Raw genomic sequence first — 19,978 nt, 5'->3', positions numbered from 1 at the left:
AGGCATAGGGCAGAATCCAAAGTCACCTTGATCAGGTTTCAATAGTTTAATAAAGCCACAACAGAGCTTTTTCAACCCCAGTCAAAATGTTATCTTTAACTTAAGCCCGATATTGCACATCATTGTTAAAAGAACAGTTCCTCCTTGACGTATGTTGGTGGCAGCATCAGACTGTGAGAATTTGTCCCCACAACAGGCTCTGGAGAACTTATAAGACTAGAGGGAGGAGTGCATGCTGCAAGCTCCAGTTAAGTCCTAAAGGAAATTCTTGTGCGGTGTGCTAGAAATTTGAAAATTGAGAAAAAACTTGTTTTCCCATAAAACATACTTGACAAATCAGAGCCCCAAACAACAGAAAAAAAAAATATTTAAAAACGATGAACAATTTGAGGGTCACCTGCTACTTTGCTCTGTATGGGTGGTGGAGTTAGTGTGCCCCAATGGGCCAACATATGTTAAGCCCTCTTCACCCAATGAAGAGGCTTTTCAGCAAGCCAGAGATTTTCATGGGATGTTGTTTCTTCCGGAGGACTGTCTTATGATATCAAGCAGTTAACCAGAGTTTCACAGAAAGATTCATCAAGGATACAGGAGGTCCATACTGTCCAGTGTCCAAGCATCCAAAGGCAGAGCGATCATACCCTTAAGCTCCCAATTCAAGTGCAGATTGTCACATCAGCAACCAGGATGGCCGAGTGGTTAAGGCGTTGGACTTAAGATCCAATGGATATATATCCGCGTGGGTTCGAACCCCACTCCTGGTAAACTTTCTTGACGTCACTGAATGTCAAACAATGCCTTCTGCGCGCTATCCTGCACAAAACTCTTGGTATACTTCTGGCATCTTACGCCTCTAAGAAATCCTACAAGGAGTGTTTTTATCAGTCATATCTCCAAACTAATATCAATGTGTGATCTTTCAGCTTTTTGAAACAGTTCACAAGAAACATTGAGCTTCCTGGAAATGTACTTGTGGAGATGTGAATGCTTACAATCACCGGTATGGCATTCATTATGCTTTTGAGATTACTGCAAACACTGCTGCAAGTTTTGATTTTCTGCCAATCTGTTTCTTCAATACCACATGCCATCAGTAGAGGGACTCATTGTGAGGACTCTTGTCTGCAGCTATACCCAAGAATGGCATTGTGAGGTTAAAGCGCTAACAAAGAATTTACACAAATCCAACTGCAAAAGTTGCCAAAACCTGCAAGAAGTGTTTTCCACCAGCTGCAGTTTTCTAAGAGAGAACTATGCAGAAAGCCACTGGAAAGTAAAACTGGATTAACACATGGACTAGAGTTTGTTACAAGGCATAGGGCAGAATCCAAAGTCACCTTGATCAGGTTTCAATAGTTTAATAAAGCCACAACAGAGCTTTTTCAACCCCAGTCAAAATGTTATCTTTAACTTAAGCCCGATATTGCACATCATTGCTTAAAGAACAGTTCCTCCTTGACGTATGTTGGTGGCAGCATCAGACTGTGAGAATTTGTCCCCACAACAGGCTCTGGAGAGCTTAGAAGACTAGAGGAAGGAGTGCATGCTGCAAGCTCCAGTTAAGTCCTAGAAGAAATTATTGCGCGGTGTGCTAGAAATTTGAAAATTGAGAAAAAACTTGTTTTCCCATAAAACATACTTGACAAATCAGAGCCCCAAACAACAGAAAAAAAATATTTAAAAACGATGAACAATTTGAGGGTCACCTGCTACTTTGCTCTGTATGGGTGGTGGAGTTAGTGTGCCCCAATGGGCCAACATATGTTAAGCCCTCTTCACCCAATGAAGAGACTTTTCAGCAAGCCAGAGATTTTCATGGGATGTTGTTTCTTCCGGAGGACTGTCTTATGATATCAAGCAGTTAACCAGAGTTTCACAGAAAGATTCATCAAGGATACAGGAGGTCCATAGTCCATACTGTCCAGTGTCCAAGCATCCAAAGGCAGAGCGATCATACCCTTAAGCTCCCAATTCAAGTGCAGATTGTCACATCAGCAACCAGGATGGCCGAGTGGCTAAGGCGTTGCACTTAAGATCCAATGGATATATATCCGCGTGGGTTCGAACCCCACTCCTGGTAAACTTTCTTGACGTCACTGAATGTCAAACAATGCCTTCTGCGCGCTATCCTGCACAAAACTCTTGGTATACTTCTGGCATCTTACGCCTCTAAGAAATCCTACAAGGGGGGGCGTGTCCGCTGGAAGTAGAGACTGGACGCTTGATTCCCCTGCTCCGTACTCCTTCTACAGACAAAGCGGCTTAAATGATGCCAAACAAGCAGAATCCGCTCACCGAGATGTCGGAAGGAGAGATGGACACCGACAGCATGCGGAAGCGTAAAAAGAACTCCTCAGTCCCCCGCAAACTCACGGAGTTCTTCTCCGGCTCACGCAGGAGTACAGGCAGCTCCAAAGATGGCGGCGGCCACGAGGCCATAAGGCAAAACAGCGGATCCTCCACACTACCAGCCGAGCCCTCACAACCAGCGGAACAGAGGCGCAGCTCTGCAGACTCAGGTACCTCTACTCCTGACACAGAATCCCCCGACCTAAGAAGCCCTCATAGAGCTAAGCCACGACTTGAACAGCCCTCACAGGAAGCACAATCTGACGGCCTAGCAGATCAAGCTACGCAGCATGATACTGCATCTCTCCCTACCATAGAAGCCTTCCCAGCTTCAGAAACTACCCTCACCCAGGCATATATGAAAGAAATGCTGATTTCCCTTAAAAGATCTCTGCTATCAGAAATCCTCCCTATTACCACTTCACTACAGAAATCAGTTGATGAACTAGGAGAGAGAATTTCCCACACAGAATCCAGAATGGAAGAAATCATCACAGAGCATAATAAAACAGTCGACTCTATAACTGACCAAAGCGACGATATACAATGGCTTAAAGCCAAGCTTGCGGATTCCGAAGACAGGAATAGGCGCTGTAACCTTAAATTTAGGGGCATCAGCGAAAAGATATCACCTGCGGAAATCAAACCTCTCCTAACAAAAATAATCAAAGCTGCCCTTCCCGATCTAGCCGACTTCCAACTTATGATCGACAGGGCACATAGACTTCCCAAGCCGGCCTCACTCCCCGAAACCATTCCCCGGGACATTATCGCCAAATTTCTCTGTTTTACAACCAAAGAGAACCTATTAGAATTTATCAGGAAGAATGGCTCGCTACCAGACCCCTTCAAAAACATCCAAGTCTTTCCTGATCTCTCACAAGCCACGCTATCAGCCAGGAGAGCCCTCAACCCAGTCACCAGAGCTTTAAGAAGCAACAACGTTCCATATCGTTGGGGATTCCCTACCAAATTGCTACTTAATAGAAATGGTTCCGTGTACGTGATCAAAACACTGGAAGAAGGCTTAAAAATGCTCCAAAACTGGAATATTCCTCCTCCCCCTCCTATTTACAACTCTAACAGAAAACAACCAGCCCAAAAGTTACCTCTAGAATGGCACACTGTTAAATAATCTGTTAAGGAGTACTTTGAAATATTTCTCTAAAAATTAAGTATTGCGCAATTGCGCAAGCCCCTATCACGAGAGATAATATCTCTCAGTGTACCTCCACAGAACATCACCTGTGGATTCTACTTAATTCATGGTTTTTTGTTTATTATGGTCTGATTAACCCCTTGTTGTCTACACAACCTATGCCCTTCCCCTACCAGGTCTTTAATATAGCTAAATCATTTATGGTCTCTGCAGCAAAAAATGTTCCTACTTAGTTATGAAACTTAACATCCTTTCTATCAATGCTCATGGTCTAAATTCCCCACAAAAAAGAACTGCTTTATGGTCTGAAGCAATAAGATCTAATGCAGACATTATTATGGCCCAAGAAACCCATTTCGCAGAAGGCAAAACCCCAAAATGTTCACATCAACAATTCACCTCCCCAATTTTAAGCAGCTTCAAAAAGAAGAAAAGGGGAGTCATGATTGCTCTCCACAATAGACTTGCTGCCAACATTGAGAAAATAATTAGAGACCCACAAGGTCGTTTCCTGGTAACTATATGCTCAATTTTTGAGACCAAAGTCACCCTAGCCTGTATATATGTACCCAACTCCGCACAAATTTCCTTCCTTAACAAATGCTTGGACAAAATAAATTCTATTAAAGTCGGCCATCTTATAATAGGCGGAGACTTCAATATGTGTATCTCTCCACATTTAGACTCCACATACGCTGGAGACCGCAAAATGCCGTCCTTATTAACTTGGACACATAAAGAACAACTGTATGACCCCTGGAGAGCACTACACAGTAACGAACATGACTTTACCTTCTACTCTCAAGTTCACAAGTCATACAGCAGAATTGACTTTTTTCTCCTCAATTCCTCAACTCTACAATTTGCCTCCCAATGCACTATCGGTCCAATTTCATGGTCCGACCATGCACCCATTGTACTCACCCTGGACATTCCACAACATTTTGCTAAGCAGTGCACATGGAAACTAAATAACTCTCTTATAGACAACCCTCAAAACAGAGAATTGCTACAAGACCATCTCTCAGAATTTTTTTGCTTTAATGAAACCGAACACGCAAATCCCACCACTGTATGGAATGCCCATAAAGCGTACTCAAGAGGCATGCTGATTAAACTGGGAGCCAGGAAAAAAAAGAATATCCATAAACAAACAAATGATCTACTCCACCAAATTAAGGCCTTAGAATTAGTAAACATTAGCAACCCCTCCACTAAAAACCAACTAGAACTCTTCAACTTAAGACAAGAGTTGAGAATAATTCTGTTAAATAAACATGAATGGGCAGTATCACAATCAAAAGCCCTTGCCTACTCCCAAAACAACAGAGCAGGGAAACTTTTAGCCCAAAGAATCAAAAATATCAGGGCCAAACGTACCATCCAATCAGTATATCATCCCACCTCAGGCGATTTAATTACTAACCCAAAACTAATCGCAAACGCTTTCAGTGATTACTACAGCTCACTCTACAACTTAGCCAATGACCCTAAAACCCTACAACCTACAAAACAATCAATTAACGCCTTCTTAGACCCACTCTCTCTCCCAAAAATTTCGGAAACCCAACTAAAACACCTCAACACCCCAATTACCCTTGAAGAAGTTCGCTTAGTCATGAAAAATCTCAAAACACATAAAGCCCCAGGGCCTGACGGCTTTACAAATGAATATTACCGCACCTTTAGTAATGTTCTAGCTCCCAGGCTGGTCAAGATGTTTAACAATATTATCTCCACTAACAACACACCAACTGAATTTTTATCTGCTTCAATCTCTGTAATCCCGAAACCAGGGAAAAACCCAACATGTGTAACCAACTATAGACCAATTTCCCTGCTTAACTCTGACACAAAAATATATGCGAAAATTCTGGCCAATAGGCTCCTCCATATACTCCCAGAAATAATAGGTCCAGAACAAGTAGGTTTTGTTAAAGGCCGACAAGCAATAGATGGAACAAGACGAATTATAAATCTTATGAAAATAGCGGAGATCAAGCGGGTGCCTTCTCTGTATCTAACTTTAGATGCAGAGAAGGCATTTGACAGAGTTCATTGGTCCTTCTTGCATCATACACTCAATGCATTTGGCATCCAAGGTCAATTCGCATCAGCTATCTCAGCACTGTATAAAAATCCCTCTGCCTCAGTCAATCACTCAGGCTTCAATTCCCAACCCTTCAAAATAACTAATGGCACCCGCCAGGGTTGCCCATTGTCCCCTATCATATTTGTCCTAATAATGGAGACCCTGGCGGAGGCCATTCGCTCCAATCCACACATAGAAGGTTTGCACGCAGGTAACCATCACCACAAAATAGGGCTATTCGCCGATGACGTAATCCTAACAATCACAAACCCCATTCACTCATTAGATAACGTAATCGCAACTCTCAACTCCTTTGCGTCTGCATCCTATTATAAAGTTAACGAAGGGAAATCACTCCTTTTAGGAAAACACTTAGACAAAACCACTATAAACACTATATCAGATAAATTCCCATTCCCCTGGGCTAAATCCCACCTCCCTTACCTGGGCATCACCCTACCCCACTATACTAAAGATCTTTTTAAAACTAACTATCTCCCTCTCCTCTCCATGTTAACTGCTGAAATGTCCAAAATCTCTAAAACAGAACTTTCCCACATAGGCCGTGCGGCAGCTTTCAAAATGTCCATCCTCCCTAAATTACTTTATACTTTTAGAACCATCCATATCCCAATCCCTAAATTTTTCTTCAATAAAATACAATCCCTTCTAGCCAGTTTCTTTTGGAAACGAAAGAAACACAGAATAGCAATTAACACCTTATACATTCCTAAAAAAGACGGGGGCTTTGGCCTACCTAACATCTTCTATTATTACCAGGCCTCGATATTGGAAGCTTCAAAACAATGGTGGTCCCCTTCCACCCATAATCTCTGGACTAAAATGGAACAAGAATTCCACCCTTTGGAACTTAAAGCCTTGCTCTCCACTATCTCCTTAAAGCTCCCTTACACTAAACCTCCACTCCCTACTATGGTAGCAACCGTTCAGGTGTGGAAATCCTTATCCCTTAATCAAACTCCCACCACTAATCACTTACAACTCAAAATCCCAATATCCCTCCTTCAGTTCCACATCCCCAATTTCTCAGCTAAATCTTGGGCTCAGGCAGGCATTAATCACATCAATGACCTGGTGGAAAACAACACTATAAAACCACTTACCCTCCTAAACGCCCAATTTCGCATACCAAAAGAAGATTTCCTCAAATACGCACAACTCCTTCACTTATTTCCAAAAAAAACCATAATAATCCCAAAGCTGCCCAGATCTCTGCATGCATTTCTCCACACTACCCTACCACTTAAGAAGGGCATATCCCTATGGTACGACTTCCTTATTCATAACAATCCCCCCTCCCTCCAAAAATTCGCCTCTTACTGGACAAACGAACTAGGCTATGAAGTCAATACTAACCAGTTAATAAAAGCCTGCCTTAGCATCTCTAAAACCTCATCAAACATACTACACTGGGAAACTCTCCAAAAAATTATTCTAAATTGGTATCTTACTCCCATAATGCTTGCCAAATTTGCTCCCCATAGTTCCTCACTATGCTGGAGAAACTGCAAGCACCCAGGATCACTCTTCCACATATTATGGAACTGCCCCCCAGTACGCACCCTTTGGGACAACATAGAAAAGATAATAGGGCAAATCATGGGCCACAACACCTCAATCACACCAGAAATGGCTTTACTACATACGGATATAGATACATTCCCTCTAAATGTCCGAACCTCGATAGCTCATATACTCTGTGCTACAAAACAATCAATCCTACAACATTGGGGCACCCCATTAACACCCAATCTATCCGAAGTAATAGCTCTTTCACAACGCAATTTGAAACTCGAACAAATCACCAAAAAAACTCAAGACATAACCATCTCCCTCAAAATATTAGATTCTTTAGACCTGACATAAGTTCTAACTTAAATTTTTGTAACTAACACCACCAACAATACTCTGCTTATCTTGAAAGACCTGAGTGGAAGAAGGCACACCCTTATTTAACACTGAGACCACCCATCTCTCATGTTAATTCTATTGTATATATTCCTGTTACCCTGTTTTATAAGCAGTTATACTCAAATAGAACACGTATTAGTTGTACACTAGGTCCTACTTCCCCTGGTATACTAACATAGTTCCTTTTCAAAACCTTCAGCCAGTTTACTTTCCATATTACCACAGTTAAAATGTTAACGAAAATTCACAAAGAATACCCGTAAAAAGTCCATTAATACCTTTAATGATTCCCCCCCCCCCTCCACATTTAGCTGTAGGTAGTTGGCTTTGCCCCTACAGCCACCCACTCTCATCCTATCTCCAAACTCTTCCTACAAGAGAAGGCAGGCTGGCCTCTCTATACCTCTATACCCCTCATAAACGGGTCTCCTCTCCTTATACCCACCCTTTCTAGCCCTGATAAAACAAATTGGCTGTAGGTTACTAATATTTTGTTCAGTATTCCACCCATTACTGTCGTCTCTTATTCATCATCTGAACAATATATGTGACAATGTATATCTATCCATGTTAACTGAAAAAGAACATTCAATGCATTGTATTATGTTTTACCTGTTTTCTTTCTAAAAATAAATAAAAATTCAATTTTGAAAAAAAAAAAAAAAAAAAAAGTGCCACACATGTGGTACCACCGTATTCAAGAAATCCTACAAGGAGTGTTTTTATCAGTCATATCTCCAAACTAATATCAATGTGTGATCTTTCAGCTTTTTGAAACAGTTCACAAGAAACATTGAGCTTCCTGGAAATGTACTTGTGGAGATGTGAATGCTTACAATCACCGGTATGGCATTCATTATGCTTTTGAGATTACTGCAAACACTGCTGCAAGTTTTGATTTTCTGCCAATCTGTTTCTTCAATACCACATGCCATCAGTAGAGGGACTCATTGTGAGGACTCTTGTCTGCAGCTATACCCAAGAATGGCATTGTGAGGTTAAAGCGCTAACAAAGAATTTACACAAATCCAACTGCAAAAGTTGCCAAAACCTGCAAGAAGTGTTTTCCACCAGCTGCAGTTTTCTAAGAGAGAACTATGCAGAAAGCCACTGGAAAGTAAAACTGGATTAACACATGGACTAGAGTTTGTTACAAGGCATAGGGCAGAATCCAAAGTCACCTTGATCAGGTTTCAATAGTTTAATAAAGCCACAACAGAGCTTTTTCAACCCCAGTCAAAATGTTACCTTTAACTTAAGCCCGATATTGCACATCATTGCTTAAAGAACAGTTCCTCCTTGACGTATGTTGGTGGCAGCATCAGACTGTGAGAATTTGTCCCCACAACAGGCTCTGGAGAACTTATAAGACTAGAGGGAGGAGTGCATGCTGCAAGCTCCAGTTAAGTCCTAAAGGAAATTCTTGTGCGGTGTGCTAGAAATTTGAAAATTGAGAAAAAACTTGTTTTCCCATAAAACATACTTGACAAATCAGAGCCCCAAACAACAGAAAAAAAAAATATTTAAAAACGATGAACAATTTGAGGGTCACCTGCTACTTTGCTCTGTATGGGTGGTGGAGTTAGTGTGCCCCAATGGGCCAACATATGTTAAGCCCTCTTCACCCAATGAAGAGGCTTTTCAGCAAGCCAGAGATTTTCATGGGATGTTGTTTCTTCCGGAGGACTGTCTTATGATATCGAGCAGTTAACCAGAGTTTCACAGAAAGATTCATCAAGGATACAGGAGGTCCATACTGTCCAGTGTCCAAGCATCCAAAGGCAGAGCGATCATACCCTTAAGCTCCCATTTCAAGTGCAGACTGTCATATCAGCAACCAGGATGGCCGAGTGGTTAAGGCGTTGGACTTAAGATCCAATGGATATATATCCGCGTGGGTTCGAACCCCACTCCTGGTAAACTTTCTTGACGTCACTGAATGTCAAACAATGCCTTCTGCGTGCTATCCTGCACAAAACTCTTGGTATACTTCTGGCATCTTACGCCTCTAAGAAATCCTACAAGGAGTGTTTTTATCAGTCATATCTCCAAACTAATATCAATGTGTGATCTTTCAGCTTTTTGAAACAGTTCACAAGAAACATTGAGCTTCCTGGAAATGTACTTGTGGAGATGTGAATGCTTACAATCACCGGTATGGCATTCATTATGCTTTTGAGATTACTGCAAACACTGCTGCAAGTTTTGATTTTCTGCCAATCTGTTTCTTCAATACCACATGCCATCAGTAGAGGGACTCATTGTGAGGACTCTTGTCTGCAGCTATACCCAAGAATGGCATTGTGAGGTTAAAGCGCTAACAAAGAATTTACACAAATCCAACTGCAAAAGTTGCCAAAACCTGCAAGAAGTGTTTTCCACCAGCTGCAGTTTTCTAAGAGAGAACTATGCAGAAAGCCACTGGAAAGTAAAACTGGATTAACACATGGACTAGAGTTTGTTACAAGGCATAGGGCAGAATCCAAAGTCACCTTGATCAGGTTTCAATAGTTTAATAAAGCCACAACAGAGCTTTTTCAACCCCAGTCAAAATGTTACCTTTAACTTAAGCCCGATATTGCACATCATTGCTTAAAGAACAGTTCCTCCTTGACGTATGTTGGTGGCAGCATCAGACTGTGAGAATTTGTCCCCACAACAGGCTCTGGAGAACTTATAAGACTAGAGGGAGGAGTGCATGCTGCAAGCTCCAGTTAAGTCCTAAAGGAAATTCTTGTGCGGTGTGCTAGAAATTTGAAAATTGAGAAAAAACTTGTTTTCCCATAAAACATACTTGACAAATCAGAGCCCCAAACAACAGAAAAAAAAAATATTTAAAAACGATGAACAATTTGAGGGTCACCTGCTACTTTGCTCTGTATGGGTGGTGGAGTTAGTGTGCCCCAATGGGCCAACATATGTTAAGCCCTCTTCACCCAATGAAGAGGCTTTTCAGCAAGCCAGAGATTTTCATGGGATGTTGTTTCTTCCGGAGGACTGTCTTATGATATCGAGCAGTTAACCAGAGTTTCACAGAAAGATTCATCAAGGATACAGGAGGTCCATACTGTCCAGTGTCCAAGCATCCAAAGGCAGAGCGATCATACCCTTAAGCTCCCATTTCAAGTGCAGACTGTCATATCAGCAACCAGGATGGCCGAGTGGTTAAGGCGTTGGACTTAAGATCCAATGGATATATATCCGCGTGGGTTCAAACCCCACTCCTGGTAAACTTTCTTGACGTCACTGAATGTCAAACAATGCCTTCTGCGCGCTATCCTGCACAAAACTCTTGGTATACTTCTGGCATCTTACGCCTCTAAGAAATCCTACAAGGAGTGTTTTTATCAGTCATATCTCCAAACTAATATCAATGTGTGATCTTTCAGCTTTTTGAAACAGTTCACAAGAAACATTGAGCTTCCTGGAAATGTACTTGTGGAGATGTGAATGCTTACAATCACCGGTATCGCATTTATTATGCTTTTGAGATTACTGCAAACACTGCTGCAAGTTTTGATTTTCTGCCAATCTGTTTCTTCAATACCACATGCCATCAGTAGAGGGACTCATTGTGAGGACTCTTGTCTGCAGCTATACCCAAGAATGGCATTGTGAGGTTAAAGCGCTAACAAAGAATTTACACAAATCCAACTGCAAAAGTTGCCAAAACCTGCAAGAAGTGTTTTCCACCAGCTGCAGTTTTCTAAGAGAGAACTATGCAGAAAGCCACTGGAAAGTAAAACTGGATTAACACATGGACTAGAGTTTGTTACAAGGCATAGGGCAGAATCCAAAGTCACCTTGATCAGGTTTCAATAGTTTAATAAAGCCACAACAGAGCTTTTTCAACCCCAGTCAAAATGTTATCTTTAACTTAAGCCCGATATTGCACATCATTGTTAAAAGAACAGTTCCTCCTTGTCGTATGTTGGTGGCAGCATCAGACTGTGAGAATTTGTCCCCACAACAGGCTCTGGAGAACTTATAAGACTAGAGGGAGGAGTTGCATGCTGCAAGCTCCAGTTAAGTCCTAAAGGAAATTCTTGTGCGGTGTGCTAGAAATTTGAAAATTGAGAAAAAACTTGTTTTCCCATAAAACATACTTGACAAATCAGAGCCCCAAACAACAGAAAAAAAAAATATTTAAAAACGATGAACAATTTGAGGGTCACCTGCTACTTTGCTCTGTATGGGTGGTGGAGTTAGTGTGCCCCAATGGGCCAACATATGTTAAGCCCTCTTCACCCAATGAAGAGGCTTTTCAGCAAGCCAGAGATTTTCATGGGATGTTGTTTCTTCCGGAGGACTGTCTTATGATATCAAGCAGTTAACCAGAGTTTCACAGAAAGATTCATCAAGGATACAGGAGGTCCATACTGTCCAGTGTCCAAGCATCCAAAGGCAGAGCGATCATACCCTTAAGCTCCCAATTCAAGTGCAGATTGTCACATCAGCAACCAGGATGGCCGAGTGGTTAAGGCGTTGGACTTAAGATCCAATGGATATATATCCGCGTGGGTTCGAACCCCACTCCTGGTAAACTTTCTTGACGTCACTGAATGTCAAACAATGCCTTCTGCGCGCTATCCTGCACAAAACTCTTGGTATACTTCTGGCATCTTACGCCTCTAAGAAATCCTACAAGGAGTGTTTTTATCAGTCATATCTCCAAACTAATATCAATGTGTGATCTTTCAGCTTTTTGAAACAGTTCACAAGAAACATTGAGCTTCCTGGAAATGTACTTGTGGAGATGTGAATGCTTACAATCACCGGTATGGCATTCATTATGCTTTTGAGATTACTGCAAACACTGCTGCAAGTTTTGATTTTCTGCCAATCTGTTTCTTCAATACCACATGCCATCAGTAGAGGGACTCATTGTGAGGACTCTTGTCTGCAGCTATACCCAAGAATGGCATTGTGAGGTTAAAGCGCTAACAAAGAATTTACACAAATCCAACTGCAAAAGTTGCCAAAACCTGCAAGAAGTGTTTTCCACCAGCTGCAGTTTTCTAAGAGAGAACTATGCAGAAAGCCACTGGAAAGTAAAACTGGATTAACACATGGACTAGAGTTTGTTACAAGGCATAGGGCAGAATCCAAAGTCACCTTGATCAGGTTTCAATAGTTTAATAAAGCCACAACAGAGCTTTTTCAACCCCAGTCAAAATGTTATCTTTAACTTAAGCCCGATATTGCACATCATTGCTTAAAGAACAGTTCCTCCTTGACGTATGTTGGTGGCAGCATCAGACTGTGAGAATTTGTCCCCACAACAGGCTCTGGAGAGCTTAGAAGACTAGAGGAAGGAGTGCATGCTGCAAGCTCCAGTTAAGTCCTAGAAGAAATTATTGCGCGGTGTGCTAGAAATTTGAAAATTGAGAAAAAACTTGTTTTCCCATAAAACATACTTGACAAATCAGAGCCCCAAACAACAGAAAAAAAATATTTAAAAACGATGAACAATTTGAGGGTCACCTGCTACTTTGCTCTGTATGGGTGGTGGAGTTAGTGTGCCCCAATGGGCCAACATATGTTAAGCCCTCTTCACCCAATGAAGAGACTTTTCAGCAAGCCAGAGATTTTCATGGGATGTTGTTTCTTCCGGAGGACTGTCTTATGATATCAAGCAGTTAACCAGAGTTTCACAGAAAGATTCATCAAGGATACAGGAGGTCCATAGTCCATACTGTCCAGTGTCCAAGCATCCAAAGGCAGAGCGATCATACCCTTAAGCTCCCAATTCAAGTGCAGATTGTCACATCAGCAACCAGGATGGCCGAGTGGCTAAGGCGTTGCACTTAAGATCCAATGGATATATATCCGCGTGGGTTCGAACCCCACTCCTGGTAAACTTTCTTGACGTCACTGAATGTCAAACAATGCCTTCTGCGCGCTATCCTGCACAAAACTCTTGGTATACTTCTGGCATCTTACGCCTCTAAGAAATCCTACAAGGGGGGGCGTGTCCGCTGGAAGTAGAGACTGGACGCTTGATTCCCCTGCTCCGTACTCCTTCTACAGACAAAGCGGCTTAAATGATGCCAAACAAGCAGAATCCGCTCACCGAGATGTCGGAAGGAGAGATGGACACCGACAGCATGCGGAAGCGTAAAAAGAACTCCTCAGTCCCCCGCAAACTCACGGAGTTCTTCTCCGGCTCACGCAGGAGTACAGGCAGCTCCAAAGATGGCGGCGGCCACGAGGCCATAAGGCAAAACAGCGGATCCTCCACACTACCAGCCGAGCCCTCACAACCAGCGGAACAGAGGCGCAGCTCTGCAGACTCAGGTACCTCTACTCCTGACACAGAATCCCCCGACCTAAGAAGCCCTCATAGAGCTAAGCCACGACTTGAACAGCCCTCACAGGAAGCACAATCTGACGGCCTAGCAGATCAAGCTACGCAGCATGATACTGCATCTCTCCCTACCATAGAAGCCTTCCCAGCTTCAGAAACTACCCTCACCCAGGCATATATGAAAGAAATGCTGATTTCCCTTAAAAGATCTCTGCTATCAGAAATCCTCCCTATTACCACTTCACTACAGAAATCAGTTGATGAACTAGGAGAGAGAATTTCCCACACAGAATCCAGAATGGAAGAAATCATCACAGAGCATAATAAAACAGTCGACTCTATAACTGACCAAAGCGACGATATACAATGGCTTAAAGCCAAGCTTGCGGATTCCGAAGACAGGAATAGGCGCTGTAACCTTAAATTTAGGGGCATCAGCGAAAAGATATCACCTGCGGAAATCAAACCTCTCCTAACAAAAATAATCAAAGCTGCCCTTCCCGATCTAGCCGACTTCCAACTTATGATCGACAGGGCACATAGACTTCCCAAGCCGGCCTCACTCCCCGAAACCATTCCCCGGGACATTATCGCCAAATTTCTCTGTTTTACAACCAAAGAGAACCTATTAGAATTTATCAGGAAGAATGGCTCGCTACCAGACCCCTTCAAAAACATCCAAGTCTTTCCTGATCTCTCACAAGCCACGCTATCAGCCAGGAGAGCCCTCAACCCAGTCACCAGAGCTTTAAGAAGCAACAACGTTCCATATCGTTGGGGATTCCCTACCAAATTGCTACTTAATAGAAATGGTTCCGTGTACGTGATCAAAACACTGGAAGAAGGCTTAAAAATGCTCCAAAACTGGAATATTCCTCCTCCCCCTCCTATTTACAACTCTAACAGAAAACAACCAGCCCAAAAGTTACCTCTAGAATGGCACACTGTTAAATAATCTGTTAAGGAGTACTTTGAAATATTTCTCTAAAAATTAAGTATTGCGCAATTGCGCAAGCCCCTATCACGAGAGATAATATCTCTCAGTGTACCTCCACAGAACATCACCTGTGGATTCTACTTAATTCATGGTTTTTTGTTTATTATGGTCTGATTAACCCCTTGTTGTCTACACAACCTATGCCCTTCCCCTACCAGGTCTTTAATATAGCTAAATCATTTATGGTCTCTGCAGCAAAAAATGTTCCTACTTAGTTATGAAACTTAACATCCTTTCTATCAATGCTCATGGTCTAAATTCCCCACAAAAAAGAACTGCTTTATGGTCTGAAGCAATAAGATCTAATGCAGACATTATTATGGCCCAAGAAACCCATTTCGCAGAAGGCAAAACCCCAAAATGTTCACATCAACAATTCACCTCCCCAATTTTAAGCAGCTTCAAAAAGAAGAAAAGGGGAGTCATGATTGCTCTCCACAATAGACTTGCTGCCAACATTGAGAAAATAATTAGAGACCCACAAGGTCGTTTCCTGGTAACTATATGCTCAATTTTTGAGACCAAAGTCACCCTAGCCTGTATATATGTACCCAACTCCGCACAAATTTCCTTCCTTAACAAATGCTTGGACAAAATAAATTCTATTAAAGTCGGCCATCTTATAATAGGCGGAGACTTCAATATGTGTATCTCTCCACATTTAGACTCCACATACGCTGGAGACCGCAAAATGCCGTCCTTATTAACTTGGACACATAAAGAACAACTGTATGACCCCTGGAGAGCACTACACAGTAACGAACATGACTTTACCTTCTACTCTCAAGTTCACAAGTCATACAGCAGAATTGACTTTTTTCTCCTCAATTCCTCAACTCTACAATTTGCCTCCCAATGCACTATCGGTCCAATTTCATGGTCCGACCATGCACCCATTGTACTCACCCTGGACATTCCACAACATTTTGCTAAGCAGTGCACATGGAAACTAAATAACTCTCTTATAGACAACCCTCAAAACAGAGAATTGCTACAAGACCATCTCTCAGAATTTTTTTGCTTTAATGAAACCGAACACGCAAATCCCACCACTGTATGGAATGCCCATAAAGCGTACTCAAGAGGCATGCTGATTAAACTGGGAGCCAGGAAAAAAAAGAATATCCATAAACAAACAAATGATCTACTCCACCAAATTAAGGCCTTAGAATTAGTAAACATTAGCAACCCCTCCACTAAAAACCAACTAGAACTCTTCAACTTAAGACAAGAGTTGAGAATAATTCTGTTAAATAAACATGAATGGGCAGTATCACAATCAAAAGCCCTTGCCTACTCCCAAAACAACAGAGCAGGGAAACTTTTAGCCCAAAGAATCAAAAATATCAGGGCCAAACGTACCATCCAATCAGTATATCATCCCACCTCAGGCGATTTAATTACTAACCCAAAACTAATCGCAAACGCTTTCAGTGATTACTACAGCTCACTCTACAACTTAGCCAATGACCCTAAAACCCTACAACCTACAAAACAATCAATTAACGCCTTCTTAGACCCACTCTCTCTCCCAAAAATTTCGGAAACCCAACTAAAACACCTCAACACCCCAATTACCCTTGAAGAAGTTCGCTTAGTCATGAAAAATCTCAAAACACATAAAGCCCCAGGGCCTGACGGCTTTACAAATGAATATTACCGCACCTTTAGTAATGTTCTAGCTCCCAGGCTGGTCAAGATGTTTAACAATATTATCTCCACTAACAACACACCAACTGAATTTTTATCTGCTTCAATCTCTGTAATCCCGAAACCAGGGAAAAACCCAACATGTGTAACCAACTATAGACCAATTTCCCTGCTTAACTCTGACACAAAAATATATGCGAAAATTCTGGCCAATAGGCTCCTCCATATACTCCCAGAAATAATAGGTCCAGAACAAGTAGGTTTTGTTAAAGGCCGACAAGCAATAGATGGAACAAGACGAATTATAAATCTTATGAAAATAGCGGAGATCAAGCGGGTGCCTTCTCTGTATCTAACTTTAGATGCAGAGAAGGCATTTGACAGAGTTCATTGGTCCTTCTTGCATCATACACTCAATGCATTTGGCATCCAAGGTCAATTCGCATCAGCTATCTCAGCACTGTATAAAAATCCCTCTGCCTCAGTCAATCACTCAGGCTTCAATTCCCAACCCTTCAAAATAACTAATGGCACCCGCCAGGGTTGCCCATTGTCCCCTATCATATTTGTCCTAATAATGGAGACCCTGGCGGAGGCCATTCGCTCCAATCCACACATAGAAGGTTTGCACGCAGGTAACCATCACCACAAAATAGGGCTATTCGCCGATGACGTAATCCTAACAATCACAAACCCCATTCACTCATTAGATAACGTAATCGCAACTCTCAACTCCTTTGCGTCTGCATCCTATTATAAAGTTAACGAAGGGAAATCACTCCTTTTAGGAAAACACTTAGACAAAACCACTATAAACACTATATCAGATAAATTCCCATTCCCCTGGGCTAAATCCCACCTCCCTTACCTGGGCATCACCCTACCCCACTATACTAAAGATCTCTTTAAAACTAACTATCTCCCTCTCCTCTCCATGTTAACTGCTGAAATGTCCAAAATCTCTAAAACAGAACTTTCCCACATAGGCCGTGCGGCAGCTTTCAAAATGTCCATCCTCCCTAAATTACTTTATACTTTTAGAACCATCCATATCCCAATCCCTAAATTTTTCTTCAATAAAATACAATCCCTTCTAGCCAGTTTCTTTTGGAAACGAAAGAAACACAGAATAGCAATTAACACCTTATACATTCCTAAAAAAGACGGGGGCTTTGGCCTACCTAACATCTTCTATTATTACCAGGCCTCGATATTGGAAGCTTCAAAACAATGGTGGTCCCCTTCCACCCATAATCTCTGGACTAAAATGGAACAAGAATTCCACCCTTTGGAACTTAAAGCCTTGCTCTCCACTATCTCCTTAAAGCTCCCTTACACTAAACCTCCACTCCCTACTATGGTAGCAACCGTTCAGGTGTGGAAATCCTTATCCCTTAATCAAACTCCCACCACTAATCACTTACAACTCAAAATCCCAATATCCCTCCTTCAGTTCCACATCCCCAATTTCTCAGCTAAATCTTGGGCTCAGGCAGGCATTAATCACATCAATGACCTGGTGGAAAACAACACTATAAAACCACTTACCCTCCTAAACGCCCAATTTCGCATACCAAAAGAAGATTTCCTCAAATACGCACAACTCCTTCACTTATTTCCAAAAAAAACCATAATAATCCCAAAGCTGCCCAGATCTCTGCATGCATTTCTCCACACTACCCTACCACTTAAGAAGGGCATATCCCTATGGTACGACTTCCTTATTCATAACAATCCCCCCTCCCTCCAAAAATTCGCCTCTTACTGGACAAACGAACTAGGCTATGAAGTCAATACTAACCAGTTAATAAAAGCCTGCCTTAGCATCTCTAAAACCTCATCAAACATACTACACTGGGAAACTCTCCAAAAAATTATTCTAAATTGGTATCTTACTCCCATAATGCTTGCCAAATTTGCTCCCCATAGTTCCTCACTATGCTGGAGAAACTGCAAGCACCCAGGATCACTCTTCCACATATTATGGAACTGCCCCCCAGTACGCACCCTTTGGGACAACATAGAAAAGATAATAGGGCAAATCATGGGCCACAACACCTCAATCACACCAGAAATGGCTTTACTACATACGGATATAGATACATTCCCTCTAAATGTCCGAACCTCGATAGCTCATATACTCTGTGCTACAAAACAATCAATCCTACAACATTGGGGCACCCCATTAACACCCAATCTATCCGAAGTAATAGCTCTTTCACAACGCAATTTGAAACTCGAACAAATCACCAAAAAAACTCAAGACATAACCATCTCCCTCAAAATATTAGATTCTTTAGACCTGACATAAGTTCTAACTTAAATTTTTGTAACTAACACCACCAACAATACTCTGCTTATCTTGAAAGACCTGAGTGGAAGAAGGCACACCCTTATGTAACACTGAGACCACCCATCTCTCATGTTAATTCTATTGTATATATTCCTGTTACCCTGTTTTATAAGCAGTTATACTCAAATAGAACACGTATTAGTTGTACACTAGGTCCTACTTCCCCTGGTATACTAACATAGTTCCTTTTCAAAACCTTCAGCCAGTTTACTTTCCATATTACCACAGTTAAAATGTTAACGAAAATTCACAAAGAATACCCGTAAAAAGTCCATTAATACCTTTAATGATTCCCCCCCCCCCTCCACATTTAGCTGTAGGTAGTTGGCTTTGCCCCTACAGCCACCCACTCTCATCCTATCTCCAAACTCTTCCTACAAGAGAAGGCAGGCTGGCCTCTCTATACCTCTATACCCCTCATAAACGGGTCTCCTCTCCTTATACCCACCCTTTCTAGCCCTGATAAAACAAATTGGCTGTAGGTTACTAATATTTTGTTCAGTATTCCACCCATTACTGTCGTCTCTTATTCATCATCTGAACAATATATGTGACAATGTATATCTATCCATGTTAACTGAAAAAGAACATTCAATGCATTGTATTATGTTTTACCTGTTTTCTTTCTAAAAATAAATAAAAATTCAATTTTGAAAAAAAAAAAAAAAAAAAAAGTGCCACACATGTGGTACCACCGTATTCAAGAAATCCTACAAGGAGTGTTTTTATCAGTCATATCTCCAAACTAATATCAATGTGTGATCTTTCAGCTTTTTGAAACAGTTCACAAGAAACATTGAGCTTCCTGGAAATGTACTTGTGGAGATGTGAATGCTTACAATCACCGGTATGGCATTCATTATGCTTTTGAGATTACTGCAAACACTGCTGCAAGTTTTGATTTTCTGCCAATCTGTTTCTTCAATACCACATGCCATCAGTAGAGGGACTCATTGTGAGGACTCTTGTCTGCAGCTATACCCAAGAATGGCATTGTGAGGTTAAAGCGCTAACAAAGAATTTACACAAATCCAACTGCAAAAGTTGCCAAAACCTGCAAGAAGTGTTTTCCACCAGCTGCAGTTTTCTAAGAGAGAACTATGCAGAAAGCCACTGGAAAGTAAAACTGGATTAACACA

General features: G+C 41.7%; 6 non-coding genes across 6 annotated transcripts; all 6 read left to right on the top strand.

Annotated features, from left to right (window-relative positions):
* Nucleotides 1–681: 681 nt before the first annotated feature.
* Nucleotides 682–764, top strand: TRNAL-UAA (transfer RNA leucine (anticodon UAA)). The gene has a single exon. It is a non-coding gene; the product is annotated as a tRNA-Leu (tRNA).
* A 1,233-nt stretch (nucleotides 765–1,997) lies between these two features.
* On the top strand, nucleotides 1,998–2,080 carry TRNAL-UAA (transfer RNA leucine (anticodon UAA)). Its single transcript has one exon. It is a non-coding gene; the product is annotated as a tRNA-Leu (tRNA).
* A 7,288-nt stretch (nucleotides 2,081–9,368) lies between these two features.
* Nucleotides 9,369–9,451, top strand: TRNAL-UAA (transfer RNA leucine (anticodon UAA)). The gene has a single exon. It is a non-coding gene; the product is annotated as a tRNA-Leu (tRNA).
* A 1,228-nt stretch (nucleotides 9,452–10,679) lies between these two features.
* TRNAL-UAA (transfer RNA leucine (anticodon UAA)) lies at nucleotides 10,680–10,762 on the top strand. Its single transcript has one exon. It is a non-coding gene; the product is annotated as a tRNA-Leu (tRNA).
* A 1,229-nt stretch (nucleotides 10,763–11,991) lies between these two features.
* TRNAL-UAA (transfer RNA leucine (anticodon UAA)) lies at nucleotides 11,992–12,074 on the top strand. The gene has a single exon. It is a non-coding gene; the product is annotated as a tRNA-Leu (tRNA).
* A 1,233-nt stretch (nucleotides 12,075–13,307) lies between these two features.
* On the top strand, nucleotides 13,308–13,390 carry TRNAL-UAA (transfer RNA leucine (anticodon UAA)). Its single transcript has one exon. It is a non-coding gene; the product is annotated as a tRNA-Leu (tRNA).
* Nucleotides 13,391–19,978: the final 6,588 nt, after the last annotated feature.

Source organism: Hyperolius riggenbachi, chromosome 4, assembly GCF_040937935.1.
Source record: "Hyperolius riggenbachi isolate aHypRig1 chromosome 4, aHypRig1.pri, whole genome shotgun sequence".
NCBI lineage: Eukaryota > Metazoa > Chordata > Amphibia > Anura > Hyperoliidae > Hyperolius > Hyperolius riggenbachi.
The sequence above is the reverse complement of the archived record's forward strand: the minus strand, read 5'-3'. Positions and strand labels throughout refer to the sequence as shown.